We start from the raw sequence: 27041 nt of genomic DNA, 5'->3' as shown, positions 1-27041 counted from the left end.
TAAGGGCCAAAGTGAATTTTGTGAATCAAAAGCAAATTGGCAACTCGTAAATGAATAGGAATAAATTACCTTTTTCTTGTGCACAAAACTGATTTTGTAGCACCCAGAAAATTTTGTTTCAAGAAATTTCTAATATAATAGGAAAAGCTGGAATTTTTGCCTCTGGTGTAAATATGAAATTCTAGAGATTTATCCTGTGACACAAAAACCAAGTACATAAATATTTATACTTAGTTATGTAAACAAAATGAGTAATCGACAAAGGAACGACATTGTTTTATGCTATGTTGATTTTAAAAACTGTATTATAATCTAGGACTTGTTGTTCTTTTTTTCTCTATTTTCATCTGTATTGTTGGAATTGTTTTCAAGTGAAACATTATTCAAATATATATTTTTGGCCCTCTTATTTTTAAGTATTTCCATTTTCCTATGCTGTATATTATCCGACACGTGAAATGCTTGTAGCTGTAAGCTCTTAAATAATACATTGATTCAACGAGCTATAAACAACTATAACTGAAGTTTTTTTATGCTTTTATTTTATAAATGATTTTCGAGCATACCTTAATGATTTACTTGGGCTTGCTTTGGCTATAAAGTAGAGAAATCTTGTCTCTTTGACACATATTTTACAATGTTCCTACAATCTCCTGTGCTTTCTATTCTATTCAAATAAATGTTCTTGCGCTGTTTATTGTGGCACAAATCCATACCTGTAACACAAAATAATAACTAGAATAAACAAACAGATATTGGCATCACTGTATGTATGTCTACCTCAATGGCCGGGCAGATTCTCACATCTAGAAATAAATTGCCTATTTAATTTTGCTTAATCTGCTGTTAATGCGGTTTGAAGCCTGCAAACAGAAAATTGATGTAGAATGGAAATTTCCCCCACTGTCATTTCAAAAAGGTATCTTGATGACTGACAGACAATCTCTAGGTCAACAGTTAAAGGGGTAAATTTACTAAGTTGGGAATTCTATCTCAGATGGAATGTTGCTGTTGTCAACCAGATCAGATATTATCTATTATCCTCTAGAAGGGGCCAAATAAATTAGAAGTAGATTCTGATTGGTTGCCCATAACAACATCCCATGGGAAATAGAACTTCCATCTAAGTAAATATCCACAATATATTGATACTATATGATCGACATACATATGGTCAAAATGGTCAAAAGGTCGCCGCAATCAAAAAGTTGACGTGGCTATGGCCGACACATGAAAAGGTCTACCAAAGGTTTACCATCCACATGGACTTTGATTATACGAGAGATGCGAGCATTGGAGGTCCACGAGCTCAGGTGTCAACATTGTCACTAAAAAACTAAATGTGGACCTTTTAATGTGTCAACCTTTCCCATCTCAACCTTTTGCTTGTGTTGACCTATTTCCATTGTCGACCTTGTGATCGTCAACCTTTTGATGTCAACCTAGACATTGTTGACCTAATATACTACACCAGCATTTTTCAACCACTGTGCCATGGCACACTAGTGTGCTTTGAGCTGTTCTCAAGGGCACCACCAGATCTAGAGATGTTCACACCAATTTACAGTCACCACCACCAGTTCAGCTATCATTCACTAGTCTTGTGATGGCCAATTTTTTTAACTTTTGCTACCTATGGGGACGTGTGTGATTTTTTTTCATATGGGGGCCAATAGATTTTTTTTTTTTGTTAGGTCCATGTATATTTTCCTGTGCGGGTCTAAGGGTGTGCCTTGACAATTTTAAAACCCTATTTGGTGTTCCTCGAGTGGAAAAAGTTTGAAAACCACTGTACTACACGCTCACAAGAAGATCATTTGCAAAGTGGAAAGTTGTTCAGTGCAAATGTTCTTATTTACTAACATGAGGGGGGAATAATTGATGCACTCAAATGAAGTAGGATAACAATTGTAGATTGTGGGGGGTATGTGTGGCGGGTGTGGTACAGGGGTCCGACAGTCGGGATACCGACAGTCATTAGCCCAACGTCGGGATCCCGACTGGCCGGACCCAGACAGCATGAAGAGCGCAACAAAGCCCCTTACAGGCACAGTGGCTCGCTACGTGAGCCACCTATTCTATTCTCCCTCTATGGGGGTCGTGAACTCCCACGAGGGAAAATAGCTGACGGCCGTCGAGAACCCAGCTGTCAGTATTTTGACAGTCGGGATCCCGGCATCGGGTAAATGCCTGTCGGGATCCCGACTGTCGGGACCCCGTCCACACCCTGTGTGGCTACTGGAAGGCAGAAGGATTATTAGACACCTGTAAAAGTAGCAACTTGGACTAGCATTTCTGTGCATCTACCAGTGGTGTGATGCTGTTGGAATGAGTAGATAGTGAAAGGCAGGATAGTCACTTACTACTTTGACAACTGGGGTGGCTGAGACTGATCTATGCATGTGGCATTTAAAAAAAGATGTGGCATCATGTAATCGGAGTGGCATCATGTCCCGAAATCCCTTTCTGTCACTCCAGGAGACTGCTGTTACCGCAGTGCAGGCTTCTACACAGTGACACTGTGCAGCACCCGGCTCCTGTCACTCAGCATGAGCTGGCATTTTAGTGTCACCCCTTGGTGGGTGACAGCCGGGTGCAGCCAGGTGTGTAGAGAGCCATGATGGGCCATGTTTGGAGTTAGGGCATGGCTTAATCATGGAAGGCATGGCAAAACCCCTATATGAATTGCAGTAATAGAAAGTGAAGTATGGGTGAGCACAGATTTAGGGGGTGCTATTGTGCCCCTCAACCAGGGACAAATTTAGAAGGGGTATGGTCAGTGTGATAGCTCCCCCAACACAGGCAGAGAGACTAATGCTAAATGCCAGCAGCCTCCCTGCACTACAACAGCCCAGCCAGCACACAGCAGGTAATGGGGGACAGTGAATGGTGGCTGACCTGGACTTCCCCAGGACCCTACAACAGGTCTGTGAAATCCCCCCTCACCATCTTGACGGCAGTGGGTGCGAACCCTAGGGAAGCTACTGGTGGGAGGTGAAATCATGTATAAGCAAACGTATACTCCGTTCAGATAAGAAATTCTAATTCTTTATTAAAACTCAAAATCGGTTGGGTTTTAATAAAGATTTTTTTATCTGAATGGAGCATACAAATTTATTTTGGAAAATAATGGAAGACTACTGTATGAAGTGTGATTGGGACATCACGTGGTTATGATTATATTGTTGGCTAGGTGGTACCAGGTCTAGTGCACTCCGATAAACCTTTTTTCTTTGTTTCTACATCTTTGTATCCAGGCTCTCACTAACAGGAGGGTCTTATTGGAGTTGCAGCTGTGTAGGATTAAATTCTAGCGCAAAACGGAGGCCATATTGTGTGTTATATATATATATATATATATATATATATATATATATATATATATATAGTCACAACTTAATCGCCAATTGCGTCTTAAAGAACATTTTGACAAGCAGACTACCGTACAGTTAGAAATACCGACCTGCCCGGTCAAAATAAAATCCACTTTTGACCCTGTGTCATTAAACCCGGCTATTCGTTCTTTCACCAGAACAATCACTAATACCATTGAGCAATGTGACATTCACCCCACAAAAGTAACATGTAATTTAAATAAAGATGAAAAAGTGGCCCTCAAAAATCTATCTGCATACACTGACATCACTATTCGCCCAGCGGATAAGGGGGGTGCAATAGTGGTGCAGAATGTGCAAGATTACAAGGCTGAAATTTGTAGGCAACTACATGATCCACTTGTGTACACCAAATTGAAACCTGATCCCACTCCTCAATATACACTGGAATTGGGGCAAATTCTGCAAGAAGCAGTGTTGAGTGGTGTTATAACTGAACATGTAAAAAAAGCGTTATATGAGCAATTTCCCAAAGTTCCGGTTATCTACAGCTTACCCAAGCTACACAAGAATAGTACAAATCCCCCGGGCAGACCCATTGTGTCTGCAAGGGACTCATTGTACTATAGAATCGCTAAATATCTGGACTTTTACCTCCAAGCTCCAGTTCAACAAAAAGTAACGTATCTTAAAGATACAGCAGCCTTTCTGGAAAAACTGCGGATGCATGGACCAGTCACACCTGGTACCTTGCTGTGCACCGCCGATGTTATAAGCCTGTACACTAACATCCCCAATGACAGGGGGATACAGGCAGTAGGGGCTCTATTGGAAAATAATCCCCTGTATAAGGGCCATGATTTAACGTTTTTCCTGACCCTGTTACGTTTGGTGCTAGAGAGGAATTTTTTCATCTTCGATAAATCGTATTATTTACAAATACTGGGGTGTGCAATGGGTGCTGCGATGGCACCGACATATGCAAATGCATTTATGTTCACAGTTGAGGACAAGCTCTTCTTCGGGTCTGGACATAATTCTAACATAAACACGATTTATCTATGATATTTTCTTCCTATGGCGGGGGTCCAAAGAGGACTTGCTATCCATGATAAAACTTATCAATGATGGAGACCCCAATATCAAGTTTACTTTTAATATCCAGGAGGAACGTATCCAATTTTTGGATGTGGAAGTTGCCATCTCCCATGGTGAATTCTCGACAACGCTATACAGTAAACCAACAGACTGTAACAGTTTGCTTTCTTTTTCCAGTCATCACCCCATATCCTTGAAAAAAGGACTCCCCTATTCCCAGTTTCTCCGTGTTCATCGGATCTGTAGTGACCCTATTGAGGAGAAAAAACAACTTGACCTAATGGAGATTACATTTTTGGAGAAGGGATATGCAAAGGATTTGTTAAATAAAGCAAGGATCAAAGCTAGCCAACAGCCTAAACAAGGTACACAAAGAAAGCCTGACAGAAGTGAGAATTCCATTATTTGGATCAATAACTTCTCGACTGAATCATCTACTATTACATCGATGGCCAAGCAGGTATGGCCTGTCATAACATCGGATCCGGACCTCAAAGGATACAAACAACGACATCTGTTACCACGTTACACAAGAGGGAAAAATCTTAGGGACCTTCTGGTGCGGACCGATGTATCGGATCTGACGCCGCCGGGCCCTGTTCATTTCCTAACACGAAAACCGGGGAATTACAAATGTCTTGGCTGTACAACTTGCAATTATTTACTAACACAGGACTATATTGTACATCCTCATTTGGGCCATCGCATTAAGATTAAGCAAGCGCTCACTTGTACTAGCAAGTATGCAGTATATTGCATTATTTGCCCGTGCAGTATGTACTACATCGGTAAAACTGTATGCCAGTTCCGGGAGCGCATGGCACAACACAGGAGTGCTATCAAGCTTACGCTAGAGGGCAAGTTGGTGGACCAGCTTGTTGCAAAACATTTTCTAGCCTGTAAACATAACCTTGCAAGTTTGCACTATTTAATGATTGATCAGGTGACAGAAAGTCGACGGGGTGGTGACAGAGACAGATTGTTGCTCCAGAAGGAGGTACGGTGGATCCACCGATTGAAAACGGTGGCACCGTATGGCTTGAATGAGCATCTCAACTTTAATTGCTTTTTCTGAGTTTTTTTGTCTTATTTACATAATTGACCTTATGCGATTCTACAATTCTGTCCGTTTGTCATATTACAGTACCGTACGTATATATATTTTTTTCTGCCTGCTGCGAATATGTGACATGATAATGTATTTATTTCATCCCCTCATATTGGGGGTTATTCTAGTCCATTCTTTCTGACAAAATCCTTCTTAGATGGACAAAACCATGTGCACTGCGGGTGGGGCAGATGTAACTTGTGCAGAGAGAAATAGATTTGGGTGGGGTTTTTCTTCAAAGTGAGATCTATATTGAAGTGTAAAATCATGCAGTCAGTATTTTCCCTGCACAGAAACAAAATAACTCACCCAAATCTAATTCTCTCTGCACATGTTACATCTGCCCCCCTGCAGTGCACATGGTTTTGTCCATCTAAGAAGGATTTTGTCAGAAAGAATGAACTAGAATAAACCCCATTGTTACAGCACTACTATAATGAATGTATTTTTCTGTTGATACAGTTCTGCTGATGGGATCTGAAATTTTGCTGGTTTTGTTGCACTTGGGTGAGGGGAGTGCATTAGTGGTAACACTGTGCACCTCCGGTTTTAATGTGGTGATGGAGGTGGAGGTTCACAAACACTGCTATAAAGGTAAGCTAAATGAACATGTATTTTGTATCTGAGGACGGTATTAAAACCGAAACATGTCATACTGAATACTATTGATTCTTTGGAGAGTCAGTTATTGTTGGAGCGAGTGCCGCCGAATTTTCCTGGTATATATATATATATACATTCTATATTCCTTCCATTCCCTAAGGGGGACATTTGTCACACATGTAATAACGTTTTTTTTTTTTATTTTACCAAATAGATTAACTGTATTTGGTTATTAATGACGTTGGGATGTTTCCCAATTATGACACCTAAGGGTGTCAATAATTATTGTAAAATATATTTTTAAATTCACCAAAGGAAAATTTAGATTCTAAACTTTTTTGTTTATGTTTGAAATGTTTTCTGGGTTATTGAATCCACTGTTTCTATCTGCAATTACAGTAAAAACATTGGACCTATATATATCTCTCTTTATTGTCCTTCTCTCCATATTGGTCCTTCTTCTGCATTATGCTTTTCCTTTATAATTTATCCGTATGAATCATGTGTATTGTATCTGTATGTACAATTCATTTTTGTGTATTATGATTTACAGCAAAAATCGTTCCTATATTATGCTACTTCCACCACCCCTGAGGAAGTCATTTTTATGATGAAACGCATTGAGATCATTATTCTCATCTGGAAGTTCCAACAACAGCAAAATAATTATCCACTGCTTTATTGAAAGATTTTATTATCTTGTATATAAATTGTTATGCTCATAGGGAAAATTTTTATTAAAAATATTTTTTTTATATACATGTTGTGTATTTAACTATAGCGCACTCTGAACTTTCTTCCCTTTTCATATATATATATATATATATATATATATATATATATATATACACACACACACGTATTTATATCATTGTGTTTTACAATACACGGATGTGAACTGTATTTTCTTCAATTTATGAATTCAAAAATAACAGTTACATTTCAGAGACAAAGGTCTGTGTTTTTGTTTCACTTTTCTAATGATTCTGTGACTTATATACTTTAGATAAAGTGATTAGTTTTTGCGGTTTCAGGAATGAAATATTACCTGAACCTGAGCAATATTGTGATGTCACAAGGTTTTGTTTTGAAATAAAAAACTTCATATGTGCCTTCATTTTCTCTCCATCATTTTAAAAGCATCCTTTATAGACTTTAGATTTAAATTATAATACCATTGAGATGATGAATGACAGTACTGTTGAATAAAGCGAAAATTGGATCCGTCAATGTTGGTGAGCGATGAGAGGACTCCCCTTGATATTATATATATAATATATATATATATATATATATATACCACAGTATACCATATATATAATTTTAGCATAAGCCGGTAGTGCCGATTCAAACCCCTCTCCACATTTTCTAAACTATACTATAGAATATATATTTTGTAATATGTAAAAAACAATACAGTATCAATATCTGAAATACTAGTATACTTCTGTTAATGTGTGTCTGTTACTTTACTGACACATGTCAAGCTGCACAAATGTCACAAGCTGCTTGGAAAATACAGTGATGCAGAAAAATATTTGTAAAAATATTTGTAAAAATATATTTGTAAAAATATTTGTAACTGGTAAGCCCGCTTGAAGCAAATGCTTCGAGAGCTAGTAGATGTAGTTTCACTTGCTGCCAACAGATGACAGTGTAAGCCTGCTCAAAGCAAATGCTTCCAAATCTAATGAATGTCATTTCACTTGTTGCCAACAGATGGCAGTGTTTCGGAGTCACACAGACACTAGACATATATATATATAGATGATTGGATAGGTGATACAAAGGTGTTAAGTATCATTCTAATGTAGACAACGTTCAGTAAAAAGCAGCTGCGTCAGACTATCAATTTCGCAAATATGTATTTAGGGGCAATTTAAGAGAGGAGGAAGTCCGTGTGCAGTCTCCTCTGTTCAGGCCCCTTCCTTCCTGTCGGCAGCACTAGAGGGCTAGAGGGCTCAGCAAATATGGAGATCTCCAGAAAAATGGCTCAATGGACATTCTCCTGTGAATTCTGCAGTGCTTCTGCCATCGTTGCAGGACTCCGAAGGTGTAGGTTTTAAAAAGTGGATGCAGCATATGGGATGTGGCCCTTACCTTGGACTCAGGGTCCTTTGGCACCACGCACATGGGCCCCTGAAACAAGTACAGCCAATCTACTTATAGTACCCATTATGCAATACAATAGCCCCAATTTATATTATGCCACACTAGAATGCCTCCACTTCCTATTACGCCACACTATCGTGCCCCTAGTTCATAGTTTATCACAATATTTTGCGTTCTCTTCATATTGTGCCCCATTAGAATGCCCCAATTCATATTATGCAACATTAAAATGTTCTCCAGTAGTAGTAGTAGTAGTACGTTTATTTATAAGGCGCCACAAAGTGTCCGCAGCGCCGTACATAGCAAACAAAAAAAAAAAATTACAAGGTAACGTACAGGGTGTGTAGAAAGATACAGTATAAATAGGGGTATAGCTGGTAGAACTAAAATCAGCATCAGTTCAGAAGTAGGTGTCAAAATAGTCAAGGAGACCGAAGATGAAGTAGAGGAAGGGAAGAACAGGACAGGAGCACAGGTGAGGTAATGAGGTAGGGTGAGTACGTGAGGAAGGAGGGCCCTGCTCATAAGAGTTAACATACTAAAAATAGGTGGGTGGACGAACGAAATACAATAGGATAAGTAGGAACGGAGGGGAACGGAGGCAGGATAGGAGGATCAAAAGAGGTTAGGAGGAGGGATAGGCTAGTCGAAAAAAGTGGGTTTTGAGGGAGCGCTTGAAGGAGGTAAGGGAATCAGATAGCCTGATGGGTGGCGGGAGGTTGTTCCAGTGCAGGGGGGCAGCGCGAGAGAAATCTTGGACACGGGAGTGGGAGGAGGTGATTAGGAGAGAGGTCAGTCGGCGGTCAGCGATGGAGCGAAGAGGATGGGAGGGAGTGTGGATAGAGATCAGTGAAGAGAGGTAGGGAGCTGTGGAGGAGGAGAGAGCCTTGTAGGTGGTGGTGAGGAGTTTAAAGAGAACTCGGAAAGGAATGGGGAGCCAGTGAAGAGATAAACAGAGGGGGGAGGCGGAGGTAGAGCGGCGGGAGAGGAAGATGAGCCTAGCAGCAGCGTTAAGAATGGATTGGAGAGGTGCGAGGCGGGTGAGAGGTAGCCCAGAGAGAAGGATGTTGCAGTTGTCAAGGCGGGAGATGACAAGAGAGTGCATGAGAATTTTGGTCGCGTCAGTGGAGAGGAATGGTCTGATGCGTGAGATGTTGCGTAGGTGAAAGCGGCAAGACTGTGAGAGAGCACGAATGTGGGGGGTGAAAGAGAGGGAGGAGTCAATGATGACACCGAGGCAGCGCGTTTGGTCGGTGGACGTGATCTCGGTTTCACCAATGCTGATGGAGATAGTGGGAGAAGAGGGGATGTTCGGGGGATGGAAGATTAGAAGTTCAGTTTTAGCCATGTTTAGTTTCAGGAAGCGTTGGGTCATCCAGGCTGAGATGGCCGTGAGGCATTCGGAGACCTTGGACAGAAGTGATGGGGATAAGTCGGGGGAGGAGAGATAGATTAGGGTATCATCAGCATAAAGGTGGTAATGAAAACCATAGGAGCTGATGAGGGTGCCCAGAGAGGTGGTGTAGAGGGAGAAGAGGAGAGGGCCAAGGACTGACCCTTGGGGAACACCGACTGGCTGGGGGGTAGTAGGAGAGGAGGAGCTCGGAGTGGAGACGGAGAAGGAGCGATCGGTGACTTTACAATGAGCCCAAGGCAAACATTTGTAAGGACCCCTATGTATCTACCAAAAGTGAAAAATTTATGTAACACATGCACTCCCTATAGCTGTGGCAGCTATTCCCTTGGTTTGGGGGTTTACTGCATGTGGGCACCATTCCATATTCCAACTACCCTTCTCTTTCGATGACTGGTGCAAGTAAACTGGAAAAGGTATGTAATACAGTATTAATAATAAAAACTATAGATGGTTAGGGTTAAGCACTAAGGGGAGGAACATGTATTGGGGCATTACTAACTACTAAATGTCAGAAGTCATGTACAGCTGACTCGTCAAACAAGTCGGGACCACCAGGATCATTAAGTCAGCATTCTAATCATTGACATTTCACCAGTTTCGATGTGATAAATATTAACGTTTTGATAAATATTAACGTTTTCAATATCGATATGATGCATGTTGACATGAAAAATGTCTACAAAACATATATTTCACCAGTGAATTTATTGAAGTAGAGAACACATATATTTAATGTATAATATTAATATATTTGACCAGTTCATTCAATTCTATTCTTGAAGTGTGATAAAGTCTGTATGTAAATTACTGAACTACGTTAGATGATTCTTCAGGCATGCTCTTCAATTATATTTAGTATTTGATATAGAATTTAGATTGTTATATTTAGTTTATTAAGATTGTTCTAGTAATTTCAAAGTAATTTGGATTGTTGTGCCTTATTACATATTCATTGAAATATATTCAAACCAAAAAACTTGATCCCTTTGAACCATTTTAGCTTTTGTGGTTACTTCAAATAAATCTAAATACTGTTGTCAGCCACTTTTTGCACCTGGTTGAGGAAACCTTGCCTCTCTGCGGTGGTGTAGTATAGCTGGTAATCCTGCTGAAGAACGTAGTCTGACAAGATTAGACCATCACAAAGGAAAGTTTCCATACTCATCCTTCCATTTACCGGCTCACCCTTCCAGTATATTACACCTAATTTTAGACCCTTTAAGAGGCATACATTTTGTGACAGGATAGGTGTAAATGTATGCTGATGGCGATAAGGTTGCTCACCATAATTTTTTTCCCCTTCGCTAATAACATCGGACGTAATAGTGAATTCGGCACACACTGAGCATGTCTGAATCGCCCCTTTGTGTGCTGCATCTGAAAGAGTAAATGTGTGCATTAAAACTTGTGAATGTGCAACAACTCATTCTTAAATATGTGTACTGTGTCCAATTCCATTGCATTCCTAAGTAAGCAAAAAAAAGTGTTTCATTTGAAAGTAGGTAAAATATTTAAAACCAGTAATTGTTTCTAAAAAGGGTTACTGAATGGAAAAATATACTACTGCAGATAGTGTGTATATTCAAAAGCTGCAAGTAAGTACTGGGAGAATAAGAGTCTGAACTCAGCTAATACTGTATATAAATATAATCAGTGGCGGCTCCTGCTATTGGGCTGCAGGACTTAAAATTACAACACCAGAAACACAGACAGACAGCACCAGAGCTCTGATGCTTCCCCCCGCGGGCACCCCCCCTGATTGCGCAGGGGGGTTGTGCGCTCCACCTCCAGAGCTCTGGTGCTGGCTGCCTGTGTCTCTGGCACGCTGATAACCTCCTCTTACCAGGCTCCATGAAGCAGCAGGGCAGATTCAGAAACAGCACAACCCTGTTGGAAGGAGTTCAGCTTGTAGAAGCTTCCTATTGGAAGCTGTTACTGCTCATCATACACAGAGCTGGAAACTCCTCCCCTTCTTGGGCTGCAAGTACATGTCACGATGACAGCAATAGTTTCCAACAGGAAGCCGTTCTGTGCAAATCGCCAGAGCTACAGTGCTTCTATGGACTGCTGTCTGTGCAGCCCAGAAGCAATTCCTCTGCAGTGAGTATGCAGTGAGACTTCAGCGAGTCACTCAGTGTGATGCAGCTGAAGGAAGGTATGCATTGCACCAGCGAGGTGCATGGAAGTTTTTTATTTTAATAATATTTGTGTGTAGATCTTAATTAAGAGTATCATTTTGTGTACTTTAATTGATATTAACGTTATTAAAAGTGTGTTTTTTGCTCTGTACCACCTGTGTTTGTGTGCATATGAGTACATCATTTATTTACAGTAAATGCATACAAACACTTGTACAGTGCAAATTAAACTAATAATCTGCAAATAATTAATGACCAACCCAGGAAATTGCAGCCCCCCTTAAGTCTAAAGGCAGGAGCCGCCACTGAATATAATTATACTTTATTTGCAGGGATGAATTTGTAGGAAAGCCACATAGGCTTGTGTGGCAGATGGTCATAAATCAAAACATTTATGATCCACTATGATTTACTTGTATTAATGATACCTTAACCTCCTTCCCCAGTTCTATATGTCTCAATCCACTATCCTCCCTTGTAATGAACACTGTATTTACCAATTAGATTTGTTTTCCAGAGGATTGTATTGAAGGTATTGGAGTCTAATGTACTTCTGGTCTTTGTAATTATGCAGAAGGTAGAGGCCTAACGGTTATAGAAGATGACTGAAATTTTAAGTCCAGTTTTCTTCTGGTAGATCTGTGGAGAAATTAACAAGCAAACAATTTATGAGCATGTTTTTTTTTTATCTCCAAACTGCAGGAATTGTAAGGTGTTAGTTGTTAAAAAATCTAACCCCGTTGGTAGGTTGCACCAAAACCACTGACAATATCCGGTTTTTGAAAGCATCCTTTTTCTTGGTAATTTTCAATTGGCTGTCAAAACATACTCTGAAAGATTGACTACTTTGTCATTATGGGGCTTACAGGTCTCTCTTAACGTACACAAACAGCACATTCTTGCATACAGCGTATGCATTTTTGTTATGTCTATCCAAGGCTGTTTTAACAGCATTGTATACTTTGGGCCAGTGCTATTTTTGTAGAAAAATAGGTTCAGGAACTGTGGGCGGGGGCAGAAAGTGGGCGGTGATGTGGGAGGAGCTACAAAAGGGGCGGGGCATTGCATAATAAAGGGGGGGGGGGAATTCCTCACCCCGTCACGCTTATTATACATATTCCACACACAGAGATGCCCATTATACATAAGGTCCACACAGAAATTCCCATTATACATATGCCACCCACAGAGATGCCCATTATACCTAAGGCCCACACAATGATGCTGCCCATTAAACATAACACCAACATGCCCATTATACAGCAACAGCAGTGAGAAAAAATAAAATTGCATTACAAATTTGTAGAATTTTCTTTCTCCATACCAGACAATTGCAGCAAGGATCAGAATCCAGTGTAACCGGGCTCACTGCTCAGACAGATGGAGGAAGAAGGCACTTCACAGGTCAGGGCAGGCAGCAGGTGGGAGAGCGTCCTCTGTTAGGCAGGCTGGCAGGTGGGAGAATGCGTCGCAGGTCCGCGGGTGGGAGAGCGCGCGTCCCTGCCACAAACTGAGATGCCCATTATACATATGCCATACAACGTGATGCCCATTATACAGATTCCACACACAGAGATGCCCATTATACATATTCCACACACAGAGATGCCCCATTATACATATTCCACACACAGAGATGTCCATTATACATATGCCAGACACCGTGATGCCCATTATACATATGCCATACACCGTGATGCCCATTATACATATTCCACACACAGAGATGTCCATTACACATATGCCAGACACCGTGATGCCCATTATACATATGCCATACACCATGATGCCAATTATACATATTCCACACACAGAGATGCCCATTATACATATGCCCCACTCCGTGATGCCCATTATACATATGCCCCACACAGAGATGCCCATTATACATATGCCCCACACAGAGATGCCCATTATACATATGCCCCACTCCGTGATGCCCATTATACATATGCCACACACCGTGATGCTCATTATACATATGCCCCACTCCGTGATGCCCATTATACATATGCCACACACCGTGATGCTCCATAATACATATGCCCGACTCAGTGATGCCCATTATACATATTCCACACACAGAGATGCCCATTATACATATGCCCCACTCCGTGATGCCCATTATACATATGCCACACACCGTGATGCTCATTATACATATGCCCCACTCCATGATGCCCATTATACATATGCCCGACTCCGTGATGCCCATTATACATATTCCACACACAGAGATGCCCATTATACATTTGCCCCACTCCGTGATGCCCATTATACATATGCCACACACCGTGATGCTCATTATACATATGCCCAACTCCGTGATGCCCATTATACATATGCCTCACACCGTGATGCCCATTATACATATGCCCCACTCCGTGATGCCCATTATACATATGCCCCACTCCATGATGCCCATTATACATATGCCCGACTCCGTGATGCCCATTATACATATTCCACACACAGAGATGCCCATTATACAACTTTATTTATTTATTTATTCATACCAGACAATTGCAGATGGAGGCACTTTACAGGTCAGGGCAGGCAGTCCCAGCAGGGGTCTTACTAGAGTAAAGCCGGTGGTGTGCTGCTGACGACTCCAGGTCCCGTCTGGCTGGTACTCACAGCAGGACCCGGGAGGAAATAGGCTGTGCACGGTGCGTTGGTGTGTCAGCCGGGCGCCAGGTGTCAGCTAGGCAGGTCCGCGGGCGGGAAAGCGCGCGTCCCTGCAGTAGTCACACAGGCAGGGGGGCGGGCGGGGGTGAGGGCGGGAGTCTCGGCGTCCGCGGGAATTAGGCGCTGCGGGCGGGACTGAGTCACCATGGATGCGCACCACGGACGTCATGTGCGTGCATCCATGGTGTCGGAGGGCAGGGGGCGGGTGTAATGAAGCCGCAGCGCATCCACCAGGCCGCCGCGGCCGCGGGTATACATTACATACATTTTTGCTGGGCAGCCGGAGCATAATTGAACGCCGTTCCTGCTGGGGACATATTTCAATAGAACTGCAGGAACGGCGTTCCGGTGCGTTCCGGCAGAAAAATACCCCTGCTTTGGGCAAAGTAATGCACTGTGCCCCTTTATGCCTGCCATCGTAACATGGCCCATTCACTGGCTGCAGTCTGGGAAGCAAGGTCATGAATTATGCCTCTGTATCATTGGTCTGACTACCACCAACCTCTGCTTGAGGCCCTTAGCATTGTGTCCAACGTGCTTATACTGTATGTAAAGTTGGCCCCGTGTATACCCTATTCTGAGTCTTATGCTGCCTATACATATGTGCGATGAGATGCGATGGGACATCGCAATGCAATGTCCCATCGCATCTGATCGTATCAAGTGGTGCCCAGTGCAGCACTCGATGTCGCATGCCATCCTGCGATGGACATCGGGTGCTGGAAGAGGGGTGGTGTGGGGCTGTGTAGGTGGGACCGGAGCTGGGGACCATAGCGGTGGAGCTTTCAGGCGGCGGGACTTGTCAGCAGCAGCAGTGACATTGAAACACTGGGACGGCCCTCTGATTGGCTGAGAGAGCTCTCTCTCAGCAGCCTCAGCCAATCAGAGGGCCGTCCAGTGTTTCAAAGTCATCTGCTGCTGCTGCCGAGTCCCGCCACCTGAAAGCTCCACCACTCCGGTCCCCACTACACAGCCGCCATGCATCCCCTGCTGCTGCGTCGTCCCTCCGATCCCCAGCATTAAGGTACTGGCTCCCCGACTCATCCCGGCCCCGCTCCCCAAACTCGCCACTGATTGCATTCGAGCAATCGCATTTGGGTAAAAACCACATGCGATTGGTTATGCAATTCGATAAATATTTTGTGCAGCTCATAATATCTATTGATGCGATATTCAAAGGCATGCCTGCGCATCGCGCCGAATGTCAGCTTAAAAATACATGCAATCATTCGATTTATCAGCCAGATGTGGCCGAAATCGAATGATTGCATTTGATATCTCACAAATGTATGGGCAGCATTACTCAACAGTAGTGGGGTGGTGCCCAGCAGTGCCACCCATGGGCAGGAGAAGAATCGCTTAGTAGCAGTGGCGTAACAACAGCGTATGTCGCTGCTGGCAGAGCCCCTCCCCCTGCTCCTTCTCCTCCCCTCCCCTCCTCACCACTGCCACCCAGTCCACTGCTGCCCGCCGGGAACAGCAGATCCTCTTGTTAGAATGTAACTTTCCAGCAGACATTTATTAAGGATGCTAGAGGCGGCAACCACCTCTTGCATCCTAAATAACGGTCTGCTTTATGGCGGTGGCCATTTTGAAAGTGACATTCAGGAGGAGCGCCGGGACCGCAGACAGTAGGATCTGCTGGTCCCGGCGCGCAGCAACGGACAGGGCGGCGGACTTTAGGAGGTACGGAGGTATGGGGTTTGCAGAAACTTTAGTTGCGAGGGGGCACTCAATTTGGAGTTACGCAACTGCTTAGTAGAGGACCCACCTAGTGTGCAACACCCCCCTCCCGAGCATTGCCTAGCCCAGAGACTCACACAACAGACAGCAGCCTGACACTTTTACCTGTGACAGTGTCTGGCACTGCAACCCAGAGTAGGGCCACTATACAAATTCCTGAGACAACATGGTTGTTTTGAACCAGAAAGTTTGCTAACCATTGATGTAGTGTGTCTCATTCAAACACTACAGTTCACAGTATATTCCTATATTCCTTTCATTAGCTCTTTGCTGTTGCCTAAGGCTGCTCTTGTAAATGGAGACAAATATGCCTGTTGCATTATTACCATTACACCTAATGAATACTGCAAAATAAACAATTGCAAGGTATTTCTTCCTTGACAATAATTCAAAAGAAAAATTGAGCATATGTCCAGAAATAAATAATTATTAAAGAAGCTAAAAGCTACAGGTCAGCAAAATGGTTAAAACCTAATGATGTTAATATTAGACAATACAGTTATACTATACATATCCTTATGGGAAATGTAAAGAATATAATCCGCGCTTGCAGTGTTCAGCAGTTATAAAAAACCCTTAACTATTTTTTTACCTGTGATTTTATACCTTTGATTTTAACCCTAACCTCCTTCTGATACCTAACCTTTCCTGATAGACTGGATTCCACTCCCTAAACTCCTCCTGATACCTAACACTGACCTCCCCTAGTTTTACTGGATTCCACCCTAGCCTCTCCTGGTGTGCTGGATACCACTCCAACAGCCTAACGTTATCCTTCCTCCAGTAACCAACAATTACCTCACGCAGGTGCACTGGTTCCCACTCCTGCAGCCTAACCCTAACCTCCTCTGGAACCTAACCCTAACCTAATCTTATCACCCCAGAGTGCTGAATCCTCCCCCTAATGAGAAGGCAGATCACATGGTTGTGACATCATCAGAGGTCCTTTATCCCATTTTGTTTTAGCATCTACCACGCTAACATTACCTAGCAGGGTATACAGCAGTGCAGTAGAGCAGCTTCACAGTGGCGTAAGTTTGTCCGCGTTGCCCGGAGGCAAGATGAATATTGGTGCGCCCCCCACACACACACACACACACACACACACACATAACGTTATTCAAGATATATATAGTCTGTTATGAAATATATGTTATATACTGTATGTATATACATAAAGATTATATTTAAGAACTCAGCCAAAGAAGTGATTTTGATGGATTTGAAATTCATGGATTTAAACTGGCAGTGGTGGAGAGGTGCCCCCTTGAGAGCAGGAGCCCGGCGGCAGATGACTCCGTTGCCTCCCAGAGTTCTGCCTGTGCAGCTCCACCCTGTAAATCCACCCTGGAGGATTATAGTGTCCCTGTCCCTGTATGGTGTTTGTGAAACGGTAATTCACTCCAGAGGGGGGCAGGTCGGGGCGGACAGGGGGTTGGAGCAGGGAACACCCAGCGTTTTATGGATGTCCCCATAAAAACACTGGGCAGTCCCCTGGGAATGCAGGCGTGGCATTGCCTGCTCAGGGCGGGCTGCTGACGTCACATGATGTAAACGCCCACCCTGTATTCGGAGATCAGTGGTGGATGAAGGGGAGAATTCTCATTTGATGGTTAGCGACCATCAAATGATTTCCCTGCCCTTTGGCTGCATGCAAGGGGATGTCTTTGAGTACACATCCCCTCGCATGTTAGTGAGAGGATTCGGGGGGTGGGCATTCAGAAGGGCAGTGGGCAGTGCTTACCTGTTCGCTAGGCTGTGAGTACACGCAGCCTAGCAAACAGGTTTGAATCAGGCCCTAAATTCCTGTACCATACAATACCTGCTTGTACTGTAATCTAGCTCAGCCAATATCAACAAAACTAAGGATAGGACAGATAGGTCAGCTCACCACTGGAGTGGATGGACACAGTGGGCAAATAGGTCAACTCAGTACTATAGTGGATGGAGACAGTGGACACAGATAGGTCAGGTCAGCTCACCACTGGAGTGGATGGACACGGTGGGAAAATAGGTAAACTCAGTACTATAGTGGATGAATACAGTGGACACAGATAAGTCAGGTCATCTCACCACTGGAGTGGATGGACAAGGTGGGCAAATAGGTCAACCCAGTACTATAGCGGATGGATACAGTAGACATAGGTAGGATGGAGTGGATGGACACGGTGGGCAAATAAGTCAACTCAGTACTATAGTGGATGGATACAGTGGACACAGATAGGTCAGGTCAGCTCACCACTGGAGTGGATGGACACGTGGGAAAATAGGTCAACTCAGTACTATAGTGGATGGATACAGTGGACACAGATAGGTCAGGTCAGCTCACCACTGGAGTGAATGGACACGGTGGGAAAATAGGTAAACTCAGTACTATAGTGGATGAATACAGTGGACACAGATAAGTCAGGTCATCTCACCACTGGCGTGGATGGACACGGTGGGCAAATAGGTCAACTCAGTACTATAGTGGATGGATACAGTAGACACAGGTAGGTCAGCTCAGCTCACCACTGGAGTGGATGGACATGGTGGGCAAATAGGTCAACTCAGTACTATAGTGGATGGATACAGTGGATACAGATTGGTCAGGTCAGCTAACCACTGGAGTGGATGGAGACAGTGGGCAAGTAGGTCAACTCAGTACTATAGTGGATGGATACAGTGGACACAGATAGGTCAGCTCACCACTGGAGTGGATCGAGACAGTGGGCAAGTAGGTCAACTCAGTACTATAGTGGATGGATACAGTGGACACAGATAGGTCAGGTCAGCTCACCACTGGAGTGGATGGAGACAGTGGGCAAGTAGGTCAACTCAGTACTATAGTGGATGGATACAGTGGACACAGATAGGTCAGCTGAAAATAAATGAAGTGTTACTCAGAGCTTGGGCGCTCCTCCCTTGGACATTTAGGGATATAACTTCTGAAAGAAAAATACTCCGCTTTTTTATGTTATTTTTGGTCCAATGATGCTCCTTCCTTTGGTACTTCTTCTTGTATAATATTCTTTATTTGTCTCTCTCAGGATATGTTGATATGTAAATAAGAAAATATGTAATGTGTCACACATTTCTCAAATAAACTTTTTCATAACTCGGTGAATGAATGGATGGCATACCCAACTCACTAGAAAAGAGTTGAGGATAAGCACATCAAGGTTTCTTTAAAATCGGTGTCGTACCCATACTCACGGTGTTTAAGAATATTCCACGTGTATCACGGTTTCTATTTTGCTTCTTAAAAACTTGAATTCACATAAATTCCATATGGAAAATAAAATCCAATAGTAAAAATACAATTTTGTCAAAAATAAAACCGCTAGGAAAATCAAAGTACAGGTGGTGATAATATGGAGTCTACACCACTGGCTAGCAGACACAAGTGGACAACCACATATACACTCACCTATTCCTCATTAAAATTCCTTGGCAAGAATGCACTAGATCTGAGTCGACATGTTTCGAGACTGGCAGTCTCTTCATCAGGGCTCAGACTAGTGTGTGCAGAATGTTCTTATATACCCTGTGTGACCCAGAAGCAGGGGCGTAACTATAGCACCACCGCGGGGGGGCGCTGTGCATGTGGGGGTGCCGGGGGCTGCAGTGCTATAGTTACCCCCCCCCCAATCCCCCGCAGACTTACGTAACTCGCTGGTCCCGGCGGCTCCGTTCTTCTGATGAGGACCACCACAAAATGTCCGCCCCCATATAGCACACTGTTCTCTGAAACTGTCTGCTGTATGGGGGCGGCCATTTTGTGGTGGTCCTCAGCAGAAGAACGGAGCCGCCGGGACCAGCGCGATAGGTAAGACTGTGCGGGGGAGTGGGTTAGCATGGGCGGCGGGGGGGGTGCTTGACGGGGCGGCGGCGGGGGGTGGGTATGGGCGCCCCCCCCCCCTAACGGCGGGGGGGCACCCAAAACGTAGCTACGCCACTGCCCAGAAGTTCCAGTTTTCCAGGAACGGGGATCGGCCACTCCTAATTTTATATTTACATGCATAATTCTCCCATATTCTATCTTATGCTGCTCCCTCCCTTTGTATCATAAATCCGCCATCCGCTGTGATTGTAATAGGCAGCTTTGTATTGTCTTGTTTCTAACTACTTCCAGTGGCGTCTGACGTCACTTCCGGTCACATGTCGACAGCGGGCTGCTGTCTCCTCACTCTTCCGCTCGCCCATGTGCTCTGATGTTGCCATCAGGTCCGGGCATCGGCGGGGTCCATGTAGTGGGGGGGGGTGGCCTGCGGGGTTTGAGCGGCATCTGCGAGCAAGTGGCAGCATTTGCCGGGAGGGGGAAGCGGCTGGTACATTTGAAAAAATATTTTGTAAAGATTGGCTGCTGGATATTGGCTGAGAGAATTCTCTCAGCCAACCAATGTCCCACCAGTCTTTTCAAAATATTTTTTCAAATTAACCAGCAGCTTCCCACCTCCCGGCAAATGCCGCTACTTGCTCCCAGCTGCTGCTCCGATCCTGCTGCCCGCCCCCGGCCGCACTGACCGCAATGCCCATCCCATGAATATCGCTTCCCGCCCCCTTGCCACATGGACCTCGCCGCTGCACATAGGTGCTTCACCACTGACACACACCTAGGATCGGACCCAACACACTGCGGGTGCTAAAAAGCACCCGTGATGTGCCACTGATGGGTCTGGTAAATGTAATGTGCAGCACATCTGACCTCCCCACTCAAATACAATGTGCACAGGACTGCGCATCGGATCGGGGGGGGGTCAAATACATCCGATTCTGGCCGATTTCTCTGCCCGATCCGTCGGAATAGGGCGAAATGGGCCCAAATCGGATAAGTGTATGGGCATTTTTAGGCTTTATCGTATAGGCTTTGCCAGAATCCAGCAGATAAATAAGCATAGAAATAACATTCTGTTGCTTCTAAAGGAAAATAATTGCCCTGTTTATATTTCTAGAAATGTAAACATTTAAAATTTCAGATACTTTTCTAGAAATGATTGGATAATAAATAGGCTTTTAAGGTAATGGCACGCTCAGCACACTAATTTATTCTCCCTCTATGGATGTCGTGGACACCCACAGAGGGACAAAGTGGCGGGATTTCCGCAGTCGGGATTCTGGCGTCGGGAAAGTGACTGCATCCCAAATGTAATAATAACATAACTTAACAGTGTCCATAAACAATAAAGTGTTTATTATAGGAGGCAGATAGGAGGGGCAGGTAAGTATACTTACCAGACCCATGTCAGGATCACCTCCTTAGCGATGCCGGCATCGGAATTCTGACTTTCAGCATCTCCATTGCCGGTCATCCATATGTATTCCCTTGACAGTTATTAATATACAAGTATTTTTGAACTTTTATTCACTGGTTTGCTAGTTGCTGTGGCTGTGTACCTCATCGCCTTACCTGTTTATCTCCTCAGTCCCATCCCCATAATTCTCTCCAGCCTCCATCCACCCCTGTGTTTCTTTTATTTGTCTTTTACTCTATGTCCTTCTATCACCCTTAGTCTCTATCTCGGGGGCGGCGGTACGTGTCCTCCGACCATTTCATACCCCCACTATCCACGTCGGCATGGAGTTGATTTTATATAGTGTGGCGAGCGCAGCGAGGGGACGCGCATTACTTCAGACGTATTACGTGTGCGCTCGCTTCGGGCTCGGTGGCTCGCTGCGCTCGCCACACAATATCAAATTAACTCCACGCTGACGTGGATAGTGGGGGTATGAAAAGGTCAGAGGACGCGTACCGCCGCCCCGCGCGAGCTCGCTGCGCTCGCCACGCTTCAGGTTGATGTTGATCATGGAGTTGCGTTAACAATGGGGAGGCATTTGACATAATTAACCATGAGGGTGGGTTTACAATTAAAAATCGGGGGCATTTAACATTGGGTCCAATGTAAAATCGGGACTCAGGGACCATTTTTACAATGGGTCCAATGTAAAAATCGTGTCGGTCGCGTCGCATCGCGTCGCATCGCATCCCATTATAATGGCATGCGATGCGACCAATTTTTATAGTGCGTTAAAAATGTCTTTAAAGCCCGAAAATCGGGTCGGTCGGGTCCCATCGCATACCTTAAGATAAGGTATGCGATGGGACCCGACGGGTGCCATGCTAGGAAACAAGTACCTAAAGTTCAAAAGAGGGTGTGTGTGTCTGTGTGTATCTGTGTGTATCTGTGTGTGCGTGCGTGCGTGCGTGCGTGCGTGCGTGCGTGCGTGCGTGCGTGCGTGCGTCTCTGTATTTTATATTAATAGACAGACAGACAGACAGACAGACAGACAGACAGACAGACAGACAGACAGACAGATAGATAGATAGATAGATAGATAGATAGATAGATAGATAGATTATGGGTATTGGCCTAAGAGATAGATAGATAGATAGATAGATAGATAGATAGATAGATAGATAGATAGATAGATAGATAGATAGATAGATAGATAGATAGATAGATAGATAGATAGATAGATAGATAGATAGATAGATAGATATGACACATTTATTGCGGTGGGAATGTACCGTGCGCTATGTGGAGAACTAGACGGGCATTTATACTAATCGTTTAATGAACTTTGTTTATTCTTGTATCTGAATCGCCTCTATACACAAACACAGATGACTAATTCAGGTGGCTATATCTTTAGGAAAATATAACTAACATAAATCAAAATAGAATAACATAGCAAAAGTATAGAAACTTCCACAAAACCTTTCCAAACCATTTGCCACTGCATTAAACTAAAGCAGTAGGGAAACAACACTGATTGTTTCTTGTGTCATTGTAGAACATTATGCTGAAAACTGTTTGCAGATGAATATGGAATAAATAAATGAGAACACAAAAAAAATCATTAAGCAAATGTTCCAGATTTTAATTTCCTACTGTATTCAATATGATCAGGAAAAAAATGAATGCTAAACGGTATGCTACAGCGTTTTAATGAAGCAAAGTATTCATGATCATGGGTAAATCAACCGTGTTTTTTAAATATTCCAAAACAAATAATTTTCAAAGACTAGTTTAATTAGTCTTTCTTATTAATAATCCTCCAACGCAATTATTCTACATAGCTCAATGTGTACAAAGTGATGATCACCATTACGTTGTATCAGTGGGGAAAATCAATTTCCTAACAGCATGTGATCAACAAATGAAAATGTAGGGATATACAATATCCTCGGGGACTACGAATATAAACGGCAATGAAGGCAAGGAAAATTAATTCCTGAGTTTCTCTTAATTCAAAATATGAACATGTTTAGATGCTAATAAAACTGCCAATAACGGAGAGAAAAGATAAAATAGCAAACTCAATAAGCATTCTTTTTCATAAGAGTGTCATTTAAAGAAACAGAGAGGGAGACAGAGCGAAAGAGAGAGAGAGCGAGAGAGAGATAATCCAATATTTACTCTAAACAAAACTTTTCGGAACACATTTAATTGCCTTTTAAGCTTATCTTATTGAAATATTCTGTCATCTATGTACCTGCTACTGTAGAATTGAAAGTATATTTAAAAAAATAGTATAATCTCTTAATTAAATTAATTGGCCAATTGTACGTTCGAAGACTTTCAAAGTATAAGATAGATAGATAGATAGATAGATAGATAGATAGATAGATAGATAGATAGATAGATCGATCGATCGATCGATCGATCGATCGATAGACAGACAGATGGACATGGATGGATAGCTAGAGAGGTAGGTAGATAGATAGATAGATAGATAGATAGATAGATAGATAGATAGATAGATTAGATTAGATTAGATATATGTGTGTGTGTGTGTGTGTGTGTGTGTGTGTGTGTGTGTGTGTGTGTGTGTGTGTGTGTACCAATGTGTGTAAACACAGGACCGTATATTAAATAAATTGCAGCAGTCCGTTTCATACGATCCTATAACAAATAAGTATGTATTTCCTCCTTGCATGCTGTGTAAACCAAACCTCTTTTCCAATCAGTGGCACCATCAGAGCCCAGTGATAATAGTAGGATCTCCCTAACTTCTCGGGGGGTAAGGATATAAAGAGTGGAACTCACTCAACGGGCAATAGCCAATAACATTTCCTCTTGTGTTTATTTATTATTATTTTTTGTTTGTTTATTTTTTGGTTAGTAGTAAATATAGAATGACTGTACACTTCAGACTCCGTCCGAGTAGTTGGGAGTCTGATTGAATCCTCTCCCTGATTGCAGCAAAACTGTACAATGTCAACACATTAAATCCAAACGCCTATATTAAAACACTGTTAATATTTAATAAGGCGTCTAACCATCGCCAATCGGCAATGGATCCCATACACGGGAATAGTTGAGCTTCATGTCGTGGAGAGAAGTGTTTAGGATCGTCCGGAAGACTTTGTGATCTATTTTCCATTTTTCAAAATAATATAGATATCTTTTAAATATTGTAATAAAAACATACTAGCGCCTTTTAAATACACTATTACTTACCAGCCCGTTTCATATTGTACTATCACAGACACTTTGGAAATCGGTTTAAAAGCACATCATTCATTATTCAAAGCTCATCTTTGCATATTATTCCAGTTCAAGTCTGCCAGGCTCCCTGTGAAATTGTTCACGAAATTGATAACAGCAGACACACATGCAATAAAGAGATAGCCTTGGGCAAGCAGAGCCCCCATTATGCAGATCAGGCTGCAATTTCCTCTAACAAAGCCTTCCCTGATTCGGGACCTGCGATCATTTTATTTTTCTTCACTATTCACTAAAGTATCAAGTTGTAAGCCGGGCTGGAGTCTTCCAGAAATGGTGCCTCCGGGCCAGGCCTGGGGTGTTTTGTACACCCCCCCCCCCCCCCCCCCCCTACTACCCATTTGACCCACCCATCATCATTCTGTGTCTCTCTCTCCCTCCCTGCTTTAACTGTATCCATGTCCAGGGCTGGGATGCTCTTAACTGAAAGCTGGCACACCAGCTTGCTGGTATCCTGTAAATCCAATTATCTCCACTCTATAGAAACTCAAACTAATGACCAGTCAGCTTAGACACGCAAGTGCAAGTGGAAAAAATCAAATTAGGGCCTTTCTCAGCCTCCCAGGCAGCTCTCAGAGCTCCGTGGAATAATAGACCCATAATTTCACATGGACTCTGTCATAGGATAGCCTGAAACACAGCAGCCCCGAATGCATCTATCACTCCGGCACTTTGCCTCCATAAAGAAAATATTTTCCTTAGCCTTCCGTCAAGTTAAACTGACTGTCGATTTATATAAAACATTTTGTTTTATTGTGCACAGCTGATCAAACATCAGCCCTGGCGCTGGTTCATCCTTACAGCAGGCTGAGCAGGCACCAGGACCAGGCAACGTTACCACTACAAATAAGTTCAGTACCCGCGATGTGCGATGTCAATTACAGATAGAGGATATGGTTAATAACGTACAATATGGTGTCGTTTATGCAATTACCTCTTTTACAGTGCCATTCTTTAAATACATAAATAAATAAATAAATGAATAAATAAACGTGTGTGTGTGCTATCTATCTATTTGTATGTGTGTATATATATATATATATATATATATATATATATATATATATATATACTGTATATATTACAATTAACACAATTGTAAACTTTGTAACTTTAACATTCCACAGAGGGATGAGTGCGTGGTGTGTGTCTGTGTGTATTTGTGTGCATATATGTATATATATATATATATATATATATATATATATATGTACACATTTATTTGTATAAATATACAAGAGTGTGCATGTGTGTGTGTGTGTGTGTGTGTGTGTGTGTGTGTGTGTGTGTGTGTGTGTGTGTGTGTGTGTGTGTGTGTGTGTATAAATACATATATCTATAATAAAGACGTAATAATATCTATCTATATCTATCTGTATAGAGAGAGAGAGAGAGAGAGAGAGAGAGAGAGAGAGAGATGATGGTTATAGGCCTAAGATAGATAGATAGATAGATAGATAGATAGATAGATAGATAGATAGATAGATAGATAGATAGATATTGGGTATTGACCTAAGAGATAGATAGATTAGATAGATAGATAGATAGATAGATAGATAGATAGATAGATAGATAGATAGATAGATAGATGATAGATAACTAGATACAGTAGATAGAGAGAGAGAGAGAGAGAGAGAGAGAGAGAGAGAGAGAGAGAGAGAGAGAGAGAGAGAGAGAGATTATGGGCATTGGCCTAAGAGATAGATAGATAGATAGATAGATAGATAGATAGATAGATAGATAGATAGATAGATAGATAGATATGACACATTTATTGCGGTGGGAATGTACCGTGCGCTATGTGGAGAACTGGACGGGCATTTATACTAATCGTTTAATGAACTTTGTTTATTCTTGTATCTGAATCGCCTCTCCCAGACAGCACCCCCTCGATGGTCTTATTTACTATTACCCAGGCACTGTTCTATGTGACACATGACTGCAAAACCAGGATTTACCGAGCAATTCAATGTTATGATATATATGTAGGGTGGGCACTTGGCTTATCGAGCCTGTAGCAGGATCCGCAGCCAATGGCACCACAGAGGACTCTCCCCTCGCCCTTGTAAATATGTATGTTTGTAATTGATAAGTACTTTACATGTCAAAATAAAGGGTTCTGCAATTGACGGACTCCTTTCACCAATGCCAGTTCTTCATTTATCCACTCTTCTTAATTGAGCTTTTTAGCGTCCAATCTAATTGCCTTTAAAATATTAAATATTCTCAGACAAAGGTACATTCAGAAATGCGGCGCATGATTAAATGCCACAAACTGCTTAAAGGGGAAATACGTTTATGTCCTATAAT

At 42.7% G+C, this 27041-nt stretch overlaps 1 long non-coding RNA gene across 1 annotated transcript in view; it reads right to left on the bottom strand.

The window, feature by feature from the left end:
• LOC146072320 (uncharacterized) overlaps positions 1-27041 on the bottom strand; it is a 153394-nt gene that overhangs the window by 12250 nt on the left and 114103 nt on the right. Inside the window, exon 2 of the long non-coding RNA XR_014473054.1 lies at positions 567-716. This is a non-coding gene — a long non-coding RNA (uncharacterized LOC146072320). The remainder of the gene's footprint in view (positions 1-566; positions 717-27041) is intronic.

The sequence above is a fragment of the Crinia signifera genome, chromosome 4 (genome assembly GCF_055691185.1).
Source record: "Crinia signifera chromosome 4, ASM5569118v1, whole genome shotgun sequence".
NCBI lineage: Eukaryota > Metazoa > Chordata > Amphibia > Anura > Myobatrachidae > Crinia > Crinia signifera.
This window is presented reverse-complemented; position numbering and strand designations above follow the sequence as displayed.